Raw genomic sequence first — 11,233 nt, 5'->3', positions numbered from 1 at the left:
GGAGGGGCGGTATGGAGGAGCGGTATGGAGGAGAGGTATGGAGGGGCGGTATGGAGGAGAGGTATGGAGGAGCGGTATGGAGGAGCGGTACGGAGGTGCGGTACGGAGGAGCGGTACGGAGGAGAGGTACGGAGGGGCGGTACGGAGGGGCGGTATGGGAGGAGCGGTATGGAGGAGAGGTATGGAGGGGCGGTATGGAGGAGCGGTACGGAGGTGCGGTACGGAGGAGCGGTACGGAGGTGCGGTACGGAGGAGCGGTACGGAGGAGCGGTACGGAGGAGCGGTACGGAGGAGAGGTACGGAGGAGCGGTACGGAGGAGCGGTACGGAGGAGCGGTACGGAGGAGAGGTACGGAGGAGCGGTACGGAGGAGCGGTACGGAGGAGCGGTGCGGAGGAGCGGTATGGAGGAGCGGTGTGGAGGAGCGGTGTGGAGGAGCGGTATGGAGGAGAGGTATGGAGGGGCGGTATGGAGGAGAGGTACGGAGGAGCGGTATGGAGGAGCGGTACGGAGGTGCGGTACGGAGGAGCGGTACGGAGGAGAGGTACGGAGGGGCGGTATGGAGGAGAGGTACGGAGGAGCGGTATGGAGGAGCGGTATGGAGGAGCGGTATGGAGGAGCGGTATGGAGGAGCGGTATGGAGGAGCAGTATGGAGGAGCGGTATGGAGGAGCGGTATGGAGGAGCGGTGTGGAGGAGCGGTATGGAGGAGCGGTATGGAGGAGCGGTGTGGAGGAGCGGTATGGAGGAGCGGTGTGGAGGAGCGGTATGGAGGAGCGGTATGGAGGAGCGGTATGGAGGAGCGGTATGGAGGAGCGGTATGGAGGTGTGGTATGGAGGAGCGGTATGGAGGAGCGGTATGGAGGAGCGGTATGGAGGAGCGGTATGGAGGTGCGGTATGGAGGAGCGGTATGGAGGTGTGGTATGGAGGAGCGGTATGGAGGAGCGGTATGGAGGAGCGGTATGGAGGAGCGGTATGGAGGTGCGGTATGGAGGAGCGGTATGGAGGTGTGGTATGGAGGAGCGGTATGGAGGTGCGGTATGGAGGAGCGGTATGGAGGAGCGGTATGGAGGAGCGGTATGGAGGAGCGGTATGGAGGTGCGGTATGGAGGAGCGGTATGGAGGAGCGGTATGGAGGAGCAGTATGGAGGAGCAGTATGGAGGAGCGGTATGGCGGAGCGGTGGGAGACACACTTATTGGCACCCTTGATAAAGATGAGCAAAAACGACTCTATAAAATAAATAATTCAAATACTGAGCTACTTACATTTACATTTTACATTTTAGTCATTTAGCAGACGCTCTTATCCAGAGCGACTTACAGGAGCAATTAGGGTTAAGTGCCTTGCTCAAGGGCACATTTACGTCATTTAGCAGACGCTCTTGTCCAGAGCGACTCACAAATTGATGCATTCACCCTATAGCCAGTGGGATAACCACTTTACAATTTTTTTTGGGGGGGTAGAAGGATTACTTTATCCTATCCCAGGTATTCCTTAAAGAGGTGGGGTTTCAAATGTCTCCGGAAGGTGGTGAGTGACTCCGCTGTGGGGGGTAGAAGGATTACTTTATCCTATCCCAGGTATTCCTTAAAGAGGTGGGGTTTCAAATGTCTCCGGAAGGTGGTGAGCGACTCCGCTGTGTGTGGGGGGGGGTAGAAGGATTACTTTATCCTATCCCAGGTATTCCTTAAAGAGGTGGGGTTTCAAATGTCTCCGGAAGGTGGTGAGCGACTCCGCTGTGGGGGGGGGGGGGGGTAGAAGGATTGCTTTATCCTATCCCAGGTATTCCTTAAAGAGGTGGGGTTTCAAATGTCTCCGGAAGGTGGTGAGTGACTCCGCTGTCCTGGCGTCGTGAGGGAGCTTGTTCCACCATTGGGGTGCCAGAGCAGCGAACAGTTTTGACTGGGCTGAGCGGGAACTATGCTTCCGCAGAGGAAGGGGAGCCAGCAGGCCAGAGGTGGATGAACGCAATGCCCTCGTTTGGGTGTAGGGACTGATCAGAGCCCGAAGGTACAGAGGTGCCGTTCCCCCTCGCTGCTCCAAAGGCAAGCACCATGGTCTTGTAACGGATGCGAGCTTCAACTGGAAGCCAGTGGAGTGTGCGGAGGAGGGGGGTGACGTGAGAGAACTTGGGAAGGTTGAACACCAGACGGGCTGCGGCATTCTGGATGAGTTGTAGGGGTTTAGTGGCACATGCAGGGAGGCCAGCCAACAGCGTGTTGCAGTAATCCAGACGGGGAGATGACAAGTGCCTGGATTAGGACCTGTGCCGCTTCCTGTGTAAGGCAGGGTCGTACTCTCCGAATGTTGTAGAGCATGAACCTGCAGGATATTGTATGCAACAACAAAAGATGAAATTATATTTTATACTAATTCAACTGCTCAAAGAAAGAGATTTTGTTTAACACGTAATTCTCAACAGGTAGGGGTCTAAATTATTGTCACCCATGTTTTCAATAATCCAGCCCTCTCCCCTTGGGAGGAGAGCGACACTCAAAATGTTTTATGAGATTGGAGAACACATTGGGAGGGATCTTAGACCATTCCTCCATGCAGAATCTTTCCAGATCCTTGATATCCTTCGTCTGTTCTTATGGACTGCCCCTCTTCAATTCAAACCACAGGTTTTCAATGGAGTTCAAGTCCGAAGACTGAGATGGCCATTGAAAAATGTTGATTTTGTGCCCAATTAACCATTTCTTTGTGGCCAAGTTTCAGCCTTCTGGCTAAAATATCCTGGTACTGGGTAAAGTTTATTTATTTTATACAGTACTTTTTGCTCATCTTTATCAAGGGTAACAATAACTAGTCACTTGAATAATGTTTACATATATTGCACTACTCATCTCATATGTATATTCTGTATTCTATTCTATAATATTCTATTCAAAATTGAGAAGAAAAAAACGTTTCCCTAAACTGCGTTACCCACTCCAGTCAGTAGATGGCGATGTGGGTCTTTCAGGTGATGCTGCTTTCGTGACGTATAATCTAGTGGACGGGACGCTTTTTCAACAACTGCAGCCTCCTCGGTAGCTTGCTAGCTAACATAGACGAAACGTTCAAGCTCTTTAGACAATTTCGTTGTTTATTTGTCAATATGTTTTAAACACAGTTCTGTGGAAACAACTAGCTAGGTTACCACATTTACTTTCATATTTACGTTGTTATTGGTCAGCTAGCTGGCTGGTTAAGTTAGCACTAGCCTAGCTAGCTAACATCCCCGACCATGAGGTCACTAAGCTACTCTCCTCCTGCTAAAGAAGAGGAGGTCTGCTGGACGGAGAAAGAAGCTCTAGTGAAAGAGGAGGAGGAAGAGGAGGATGTTACAATACAAAAACAAGTAGAGGGTGAGGCTGTTACCGTGAAAGAAGAAGAGAAAGACGTTACAGTGAAAGAAGAGGAAGATGCGTTCAGAGGAAAAGAGGAGGATGCAGTTTTTGGAATGAAGGAGGAGGAGATGACTGTCACAGTGAAAGAAGAGGAAGACGTTTTTGGAGTTAAGGAGGAAGGGGAGATTACTGTCACATTGGAGGAGGAAGAAGAAGAACAGAAGACTGGAGATCTGATTAACACCAGTAAATACAGTGAGTACTATCTTAAAAACCGGGGCACAAACTCTGCAGTTGTTGAACTAATGTGTGAATTTAAAACGGCATTCTACACTTGAATATGTTTTTGTACTCTAGGAATTGTTCATGGCGTCCTCCAGTGATTTTTGAACTTTTCATGTTGAAAAGCGACATATAAATACAGTAAAGTATTGCAATGACCCAAGCTGGGTCATAAAGGAACAAAAGACGGACACCAGGTGTGCAGGGCAGAACACAGGTTTATTCCTAAACTGGGCTATTGTTCAGGCCGCAGCCCACGCCGCTAAATTCCGAACGTACACAAATACACAATGTCAAGTTAAGTGGCAGGCTCATCGGAGCGGATCAGGATCCCGAATAGAAATAGAGAGATGAGACAGTAACCCCTATTTATGCATTTCAAACCCCCGCGGGATTACCCATCATACCCCCCCGCGGGATTACCCATCCACTCCTAGAGTATATATATAAATACAGTAAAGTATTGTAACACACTGAAGGGAAAAAAAATATGAACTTGAAAGTAGTGTTTTACATCCTTGTGGATAAACAGACGGAAAAAAGGGACTTAGAAAACATCTACCAGGTAGAAACACAATCATGTTGAAGACCCCCTACAACCAACTGATGTCTGATGCCACATCATATAGTATATTATTATTATAACCAACTGATGTCTGATACCACATCATATAGTCTATTATTATTACAACCAACTGATGTCTGATACCACATCATATAGTATATTATTATTATTATAACCAACTGATGTCTGATACCACATCATATGGTCTATTATTATTATTACAACCAACTGATGTCTGATACCACATCATATAGTATATTATTATTATAACCAACTGATGTCTGATACCACATCATATGGTCTATTATTATTACAACCAACTGATGTCTGATACCACATCATATAGTCTATTATTATTATTACAACCAACTGATGTCGGATACCACATCATATAGTCTATTATTATTATTATTATTATTATTATCATAGCCAACTGATGTCTGATGCCACATCATATAGTATATTATTATTATCACAACCAACTGATGTCTGATAACACATCATATAGTATATTATTATTATTACAACCAACTGATGTCTGATAACACATCATATAGTATATTATTGTTATTACAACCAACTGATGTCTGATACCACATCATATAGTCTATTATTATTATTACAACCAACTGATGTCTGATACCACATCATATAGTATATTATTATTATTACTACAACCAACTGATGTCTGATGCCACATCATATAGTCTTATTACTACAACCAACTGATGTCTGATACCACATCATATAGTCTATTATTATTACAACCAACTGATGTCTGATACCACATCATATAGTCTATTATTATTACAACCAACTGATGTCTGATACCACATCATATAGTATATTATCATTATAACCAACTGATGTCTGATACCACATCATATAGTCTATTATTATTATTACAACCAACTGATGTCTGATACCACATCATATAGTCTATTATTATTACAACCAACTGATGTCTGATACCACATCATATAGTCTATTATTATTATTACAACCAACTGATGTCTGATACCACATCATATAGTATATTATTATTATTACTACAACCAACTGATGTCTGATGCCACATCATATAGTCTTATTACTACAACCAACTGATGTCTGATACCACATCATATAGTCTATTATTATTACAACCAACTGATGTCTGATACCACATCATATAGTCTATTATTATTACAACCAACTGATGTCTGATACCACATCATATAGTCTATTATTATTACAACCAACTGATGTCTGAAAACACATCATATAGTATATTATTGTTATTACAACCAACTGATGTCTGATACCACATCATATAGTCTTATTACTACAACCAACTGATGTCTGATACCACATCATATAGTCTATTATTATTACAACCAACTGATGTCTGATACCACATCATATAGTATATTATTATTATAACCAACTGATGTCTGATACCACATCATATAGTCTATTATTATTATTACAACCAACTGATGTCTGATACCACATCATATAGTCTATTTTATTACAACCAACTGATGTCTGATACCACATCATATAGTCTATTATTATTATAACCAACTGATGTCTGATACCACATCATATAGTCTATTATTATTATCAACCAACTGATGTCTGATACCACATCATATAGTCTTATTATTATTATTATTACAACCAACTGATGTCTGATACCACATCATATAGTCTATTATTATTACAACCAACTGATGTCTGATACCACATCATATAGTCTATTATTATTACAACCAACTGATGTCTGATACCACATCATATAGTATATTATTATTATTATTATTATTATTATTATTATTATTATTATTATTATTATCATAACCAACTGATGTCTGATGCCACATCATATAGTATATTATTATTATTACAACCAACTGATGTCTGATACCACATCATATAGTCTATTATTATTATAACCAACCAACTGATGTCTGATAACACATCATATAGTATATTATTATTATTACAACCAACTGATGTCTGATACCACATCATATAGTCTATTATTACAACCAACTGATGTCTGATACCACATCATATAGTATATTATTGTTATTACCACATCATATAGTCTATTATTATTACAACCAACTGATGTCTGATACCACATCATATAGTCTATTATTATTACAACCAACTGATGTCTGATACCACATCATATAGTCTATTATTATTATTATTACTACCAACTGATGTCTGATACCACATCATATAGTCTATTATTATTACAACCAACTGATGTCTGATACCACATCATATGGTCTATTATTATTACAACCAACTGATGTCTGATACCACATCATATAGTCTATTATTATTACAACCAACTGATGTCTGATACCACATCATATAGTCTATTATTATTATTACAACCAACTGATGTCTGATACCACATCATATAGTCTATTATTATTACAACCAACTGATGTCTGATACAACATCATATAGTATATTATTATTATTATTATAACCAACTGATGTCTGATACCACATCATATAGTCTATTATTATTACAACCAACTGATGTCTGATACCACATCATATAGTCTATTATTATTACAACCAACTGATGTCTGATACCACATCATATAGTCTATTATTATTATTACAACCAACTGATATCTGATACCACATCATATAGTCTATTATTATTACAACCAACTGATGTCTGATACCACATCATATAGTATATTATTATTATTATAACCAACTGATGTCTGATACCACATCATATAGTCTATTATTATTACAACCAACTGATGTCTGATACCACATCATATAGTCTATTATTATTACAACCAACTGATGTCTGATACCACATCATATAGTCTATTATTATTATTACAACCAACTGATGTCTGATACCACATCATATAGTCTATTATTATTACAACCAACTGATGTCTGATACCACATCATATAGTATATTATTATTATTATAACCAACTGATGTCTGATACCACATCATATAGTCTATTATTATTACAACCAACTGATGTCTGATACCACATCATATAGTCTATTATTATTACAACCAACTGATGTCTGATACCACATCATATAGTCTATTATTATTACAACCAACTGATGTCTGATACCACATCATATGGTCTATTATTATTACAACCAACTGATGTCTGATACCACATCATATAGTATATTATTATTACAACCAACTGATGTCTGATACCACATCATATAGTCTATTATTATTATTACAACCAACTGATGTCTGATACCACATCATATAGTCTATTATTATTACAACCAACTGATGTCTGATACCACATCATATAGTCTATTATTATTATTACAACCAACTGATGTCTGATACCACATCATATAGTCTATTATTATTACAACCAACTGATGTCTGATACCACATCATATAGTATATTATTATTACTAAACCAACTGATGTCTGATACCACATCATATAGTCTATTATTATTATTAACCAACTGATGTCTGATACCACATCATATAGTCTATTATTATTATAACCAACTGATGTCTGATACCACATCATAGGGTCTACATTTTATCTCTGGGACCCTTAGGATGACATCAGAGCAAGATTACTGAATGTAAGTACATTATTTACCTTCAGAGGTGAATGTATCAAACCAGTTGCCGTGATACGTTTTTTGTTGTTGTGCACTCTCCTCAAACAATAGCATGGTATTTTTTCACTGTAATAGCTACTGTAAATTGGACAGTGCAGTTAGATTAACAGGAATGTAAGCTTTCTGCCCATATAAGACATGTCTATGTCCTGGAAAGTTTGCTGTTACTTACAACAGTCATGCTAATCACATTAGCGCACGTTAGCTCAACCGTCCCGTATACGGGTCACCGATCCTGTAGAGGTTAACTCATGAGTTCTAGAATATCCATTGTCCTATTTTCCAACAAGTTATTTACAACTATTATTATATCAATCCATCATGACCCCAAGTTGTTCTGCGTTGGGGCTTAGTTCAGCTTCATTTCCATGAACCGATTCGCTGAACCGATTCCATGAACCGATTCGCTTCTTTTTCCCATTCCAGCAACATTTCCCAACATTTTCTTTCCAAGTGAACTTGAGTCTCACTGTAAATAGGAGGACCGGTTCTCCTAGTTTCATTTGAATTGTTTTGAAGCCTCTGTGTTTTTCTTCTACTTCAGTGGTGTCGGTCCGGATATATGGAAATCTTTCACCTTTCATAGATTAAGTTTTCATTTTTTTCTCACCAGCGTCAGAATGTCATTTTTTTTGTCTGAAGGAATCTAGCTAATATACCTCTTGGCGGAGCTCTCGTATCTGGCCCAGTCGATGGGCGATTTCAATGGCAAACGGAACAATGTTTTTCTTCCCCCAACATCTGGCCGATGGATTTTTCTAGAATCATTTCAGCGTCATCTACTGTTTCACAGCCCTCTACAAACTTGAAGAAGCGCAAATTATTTCGCCCACTTCTCCGTTCTGCATTTGTTCCTTGTCTTTCAGTTTTGAGATGGTCTTTTGGTCATTTTAATCATATCAAGTAGTGAAACCATATCACCTCATTCTTGCCCACTCTTGCTTCTTCTTCTTCTAGCCTTGTGTTGATGGCAGCCATATCTTCTAGCCTTGTGTTGATGGCAGCCATATCTTCTAGCCTTGTGTTGATGGCAGCCATATCTTCTAGCTTTGTGTTGATGGCAGCCATATCTTCTAGCCTTGTGTTGATGGCAGCCATATCTTTTTGGATTGGAGTGACATCACTGCTAATCTTTTCATCTTTAGCAGTTAGAGCCTTATTTCCTTGACAAACCTCCTTCAGAATTCAACAGGGTTCCTTTATCAACAGGTTGTGGTCCTATATCAACAGGTTGTGTTCCTTTATCAACAGGTTGTGTTCCTTTATCAACAGGTTGGGTTCCTTTATCAACAGGTTGGGTTCCTTTATCAACAGATTGGGTTCCTTTATCAACAGGTTGGGTTCCTTTATCAACAGGTTGTGTTCCTATATCAACAGGATGGGTTCCTTTATCAACAGGTTGTGTTTCATTCAGGTCGCTGTTTAACTAAATACTTTGTTTGTCTTTGGCAGGAGAGAGACCAGACTCTCACTCTGACACCAGTAAGAGTCCTTCAGGGGAACCAGACCCAGAGACTCCCAAACCAGTGAGACGCCACCACTGCTCCCAGTGTGGAAAGAGTTTTTCACGAACTCATGAACTAATATTACATGAAAGGACACACACAGGGGAAAAACCACACAATTGCTCCCAGTGTGGAAAGAGTTTTGCCCAGTTAGGGAACCTGAAAAAACATAAGAGAATACACTCTGGAGAGAAGCCTTACCCATGTTCCCATTGTGGAAAATATTTTAGGTTGTCAGAACACTTAAAATCACATGAGAGGACACACACAGGGGAAAAAACACACAGTTGCTCCCAGTGTGGAAAGAGTTTTTCCCATTTAGGGAACCTAAAAAAACATAAGAGAATACACTCTGGAGAGAAGCCTTACCCCTGTTCCCATTGTGGAAAGAATTTTAGGTTATTACAAAACTTAAAATCACATGAGAGGACACACACAGGGGAAAAACCACACAATTGCATCCAGTGTGGAAAGAGTTTTTCCCATTTAGGGAACTTGAACAAACATAAGAAAATACACTCTGGAGAGAAGCCTTACTGCTGTTCCCAATGTGGAAAGAATTTTGCTTTGTCAGAAAGCTTAAAATCACATGAGAGGACACACACAGGGGAAAAACCACACAATTGCTCCCAGTGTGGAAAGAGTTTTTCCCCATTCAGCGACCCTCAATCAACATAAGAGAATACACTCAGGAGAGAAGCCTTACCACTGTTCCCAATGTGGAAAGAATTTTGCGTTGTCAGATAACCTGAAGGAGCACGAGAGGACACACACAGGAGAAAAGCCTTACCAATGCTCCCAGTGCGGAAAGAGATTTTCAAGATCATCAGACCTTAAAAAGCATGAGAGGACACACACAGGAGAAAAGCCTTACCACTGCTCCCAGTGTGGAAAGAGTTTTACTGACTTAGATAGCCTGAACATACACAAGATAATACACTCTAAAGAGAAACCTTACCATTGTTCCCAGTGTGGAAAGAGTTTTAGCAAGCTAGGGAACCTGAAAAGGCATGTGGACATACACACACAGGGGAGGATAAGCTCACAGTTTGGAAAGAGTTTTAGTTAGGGAACCTAATTGTGGAAAGACATTTTCCCGGACAGGGGATCTGAAATCACATGACAGAATAGACAGGCTGTGCTCTGACTGATGGTTGACTGACTGTATTTTATTTTGATTATGGATTTTGATTCATTGAATACAAGTATGAACCCTTATTATTCCACCAGGTGCTGACTTGTAAAAATAAAAAATTGAAATTTGATTAATGCAACATTATCTGAATAAAAATGTATATAACTATGTTTGGTTTCATTGAGTTAATTTGTGTACTAGTCTCCAAGCTAAAGGTGTATGCACATGTCATAATGATCTGATAAATTGTTAACATGAAAAACATTCACTACCTCATGAATGTTCCCATCAGTATTATTCCACCATGTCGGAGACAACACCGGTGCTGATTTGTAAAACACATTTGATTTAATGCAACATTTTTATCTGAATAAAAATAAAAAGAGTATTTTTTAAACCGTGTTAGCCACTAATGGACATTCATTATATACGTCTATGGACTAACAGAAATGAGCTCTTCTGATTGGGTGAATGGATGGCTGGAAGGTAGATGACACAACGTGTCAGTCAGAACATCAGGAGAGGTCTTCTGATTGGGTGAGTGGATGGCTGGAAGGTTGATAACATAACGTGTCAGTCAGAACATCAGGAGAGGTCTTCTGATTGGGTGAGTGGATGGCTGGAAGGTTGATAACACAACGTGTCAGTCAGAACATCAGGAGAGGTCTTCTGATTGGGTGAGTGGATGGCTGGAAGGTTGATAACACAACGTGTCAGTCAGAACATCAGGAGAGGTCTTCTGATTGGGTGAGTGGATGGCTGGAAG

The 11,233-nt window shown here is 40.5% G+C and overlaps 1 pseudogene; it reads left to right on the top strand.

Moving 5' to 3' along the window:
• The first annotated feature begins 3,418 nt into the window (after positions 1 to 3,418).
• LOC121562646 lies at positions 3,419 to 10,820 on the top strand (annotated as a pseudogene).
• Positions 10,821 to 11,233: the final 413 nt, after the last annotated feature.

Source organism: Coregonus clupeaformis, unplaced genomic scaffold (assembly GCF_020615455.1).
Source record: "Coregonus clupeaformis isolate EN_2021a unplaced genomic scaffold, ASM2061545v1 scaf1455, whole genome shotgun sequence".
Lineage (NCBI taxonomy): Eukaryota > Metazoa > Chordata > Actinopteri > Salmoniformes > Salmonidae > Coregonus > Coregonus clupeaformis.
The sequence above is the reverse complement of the archived record's forward strand: the minus strand, read 5'-3'. Positions and strand labels throughout refer to the sequence as shown.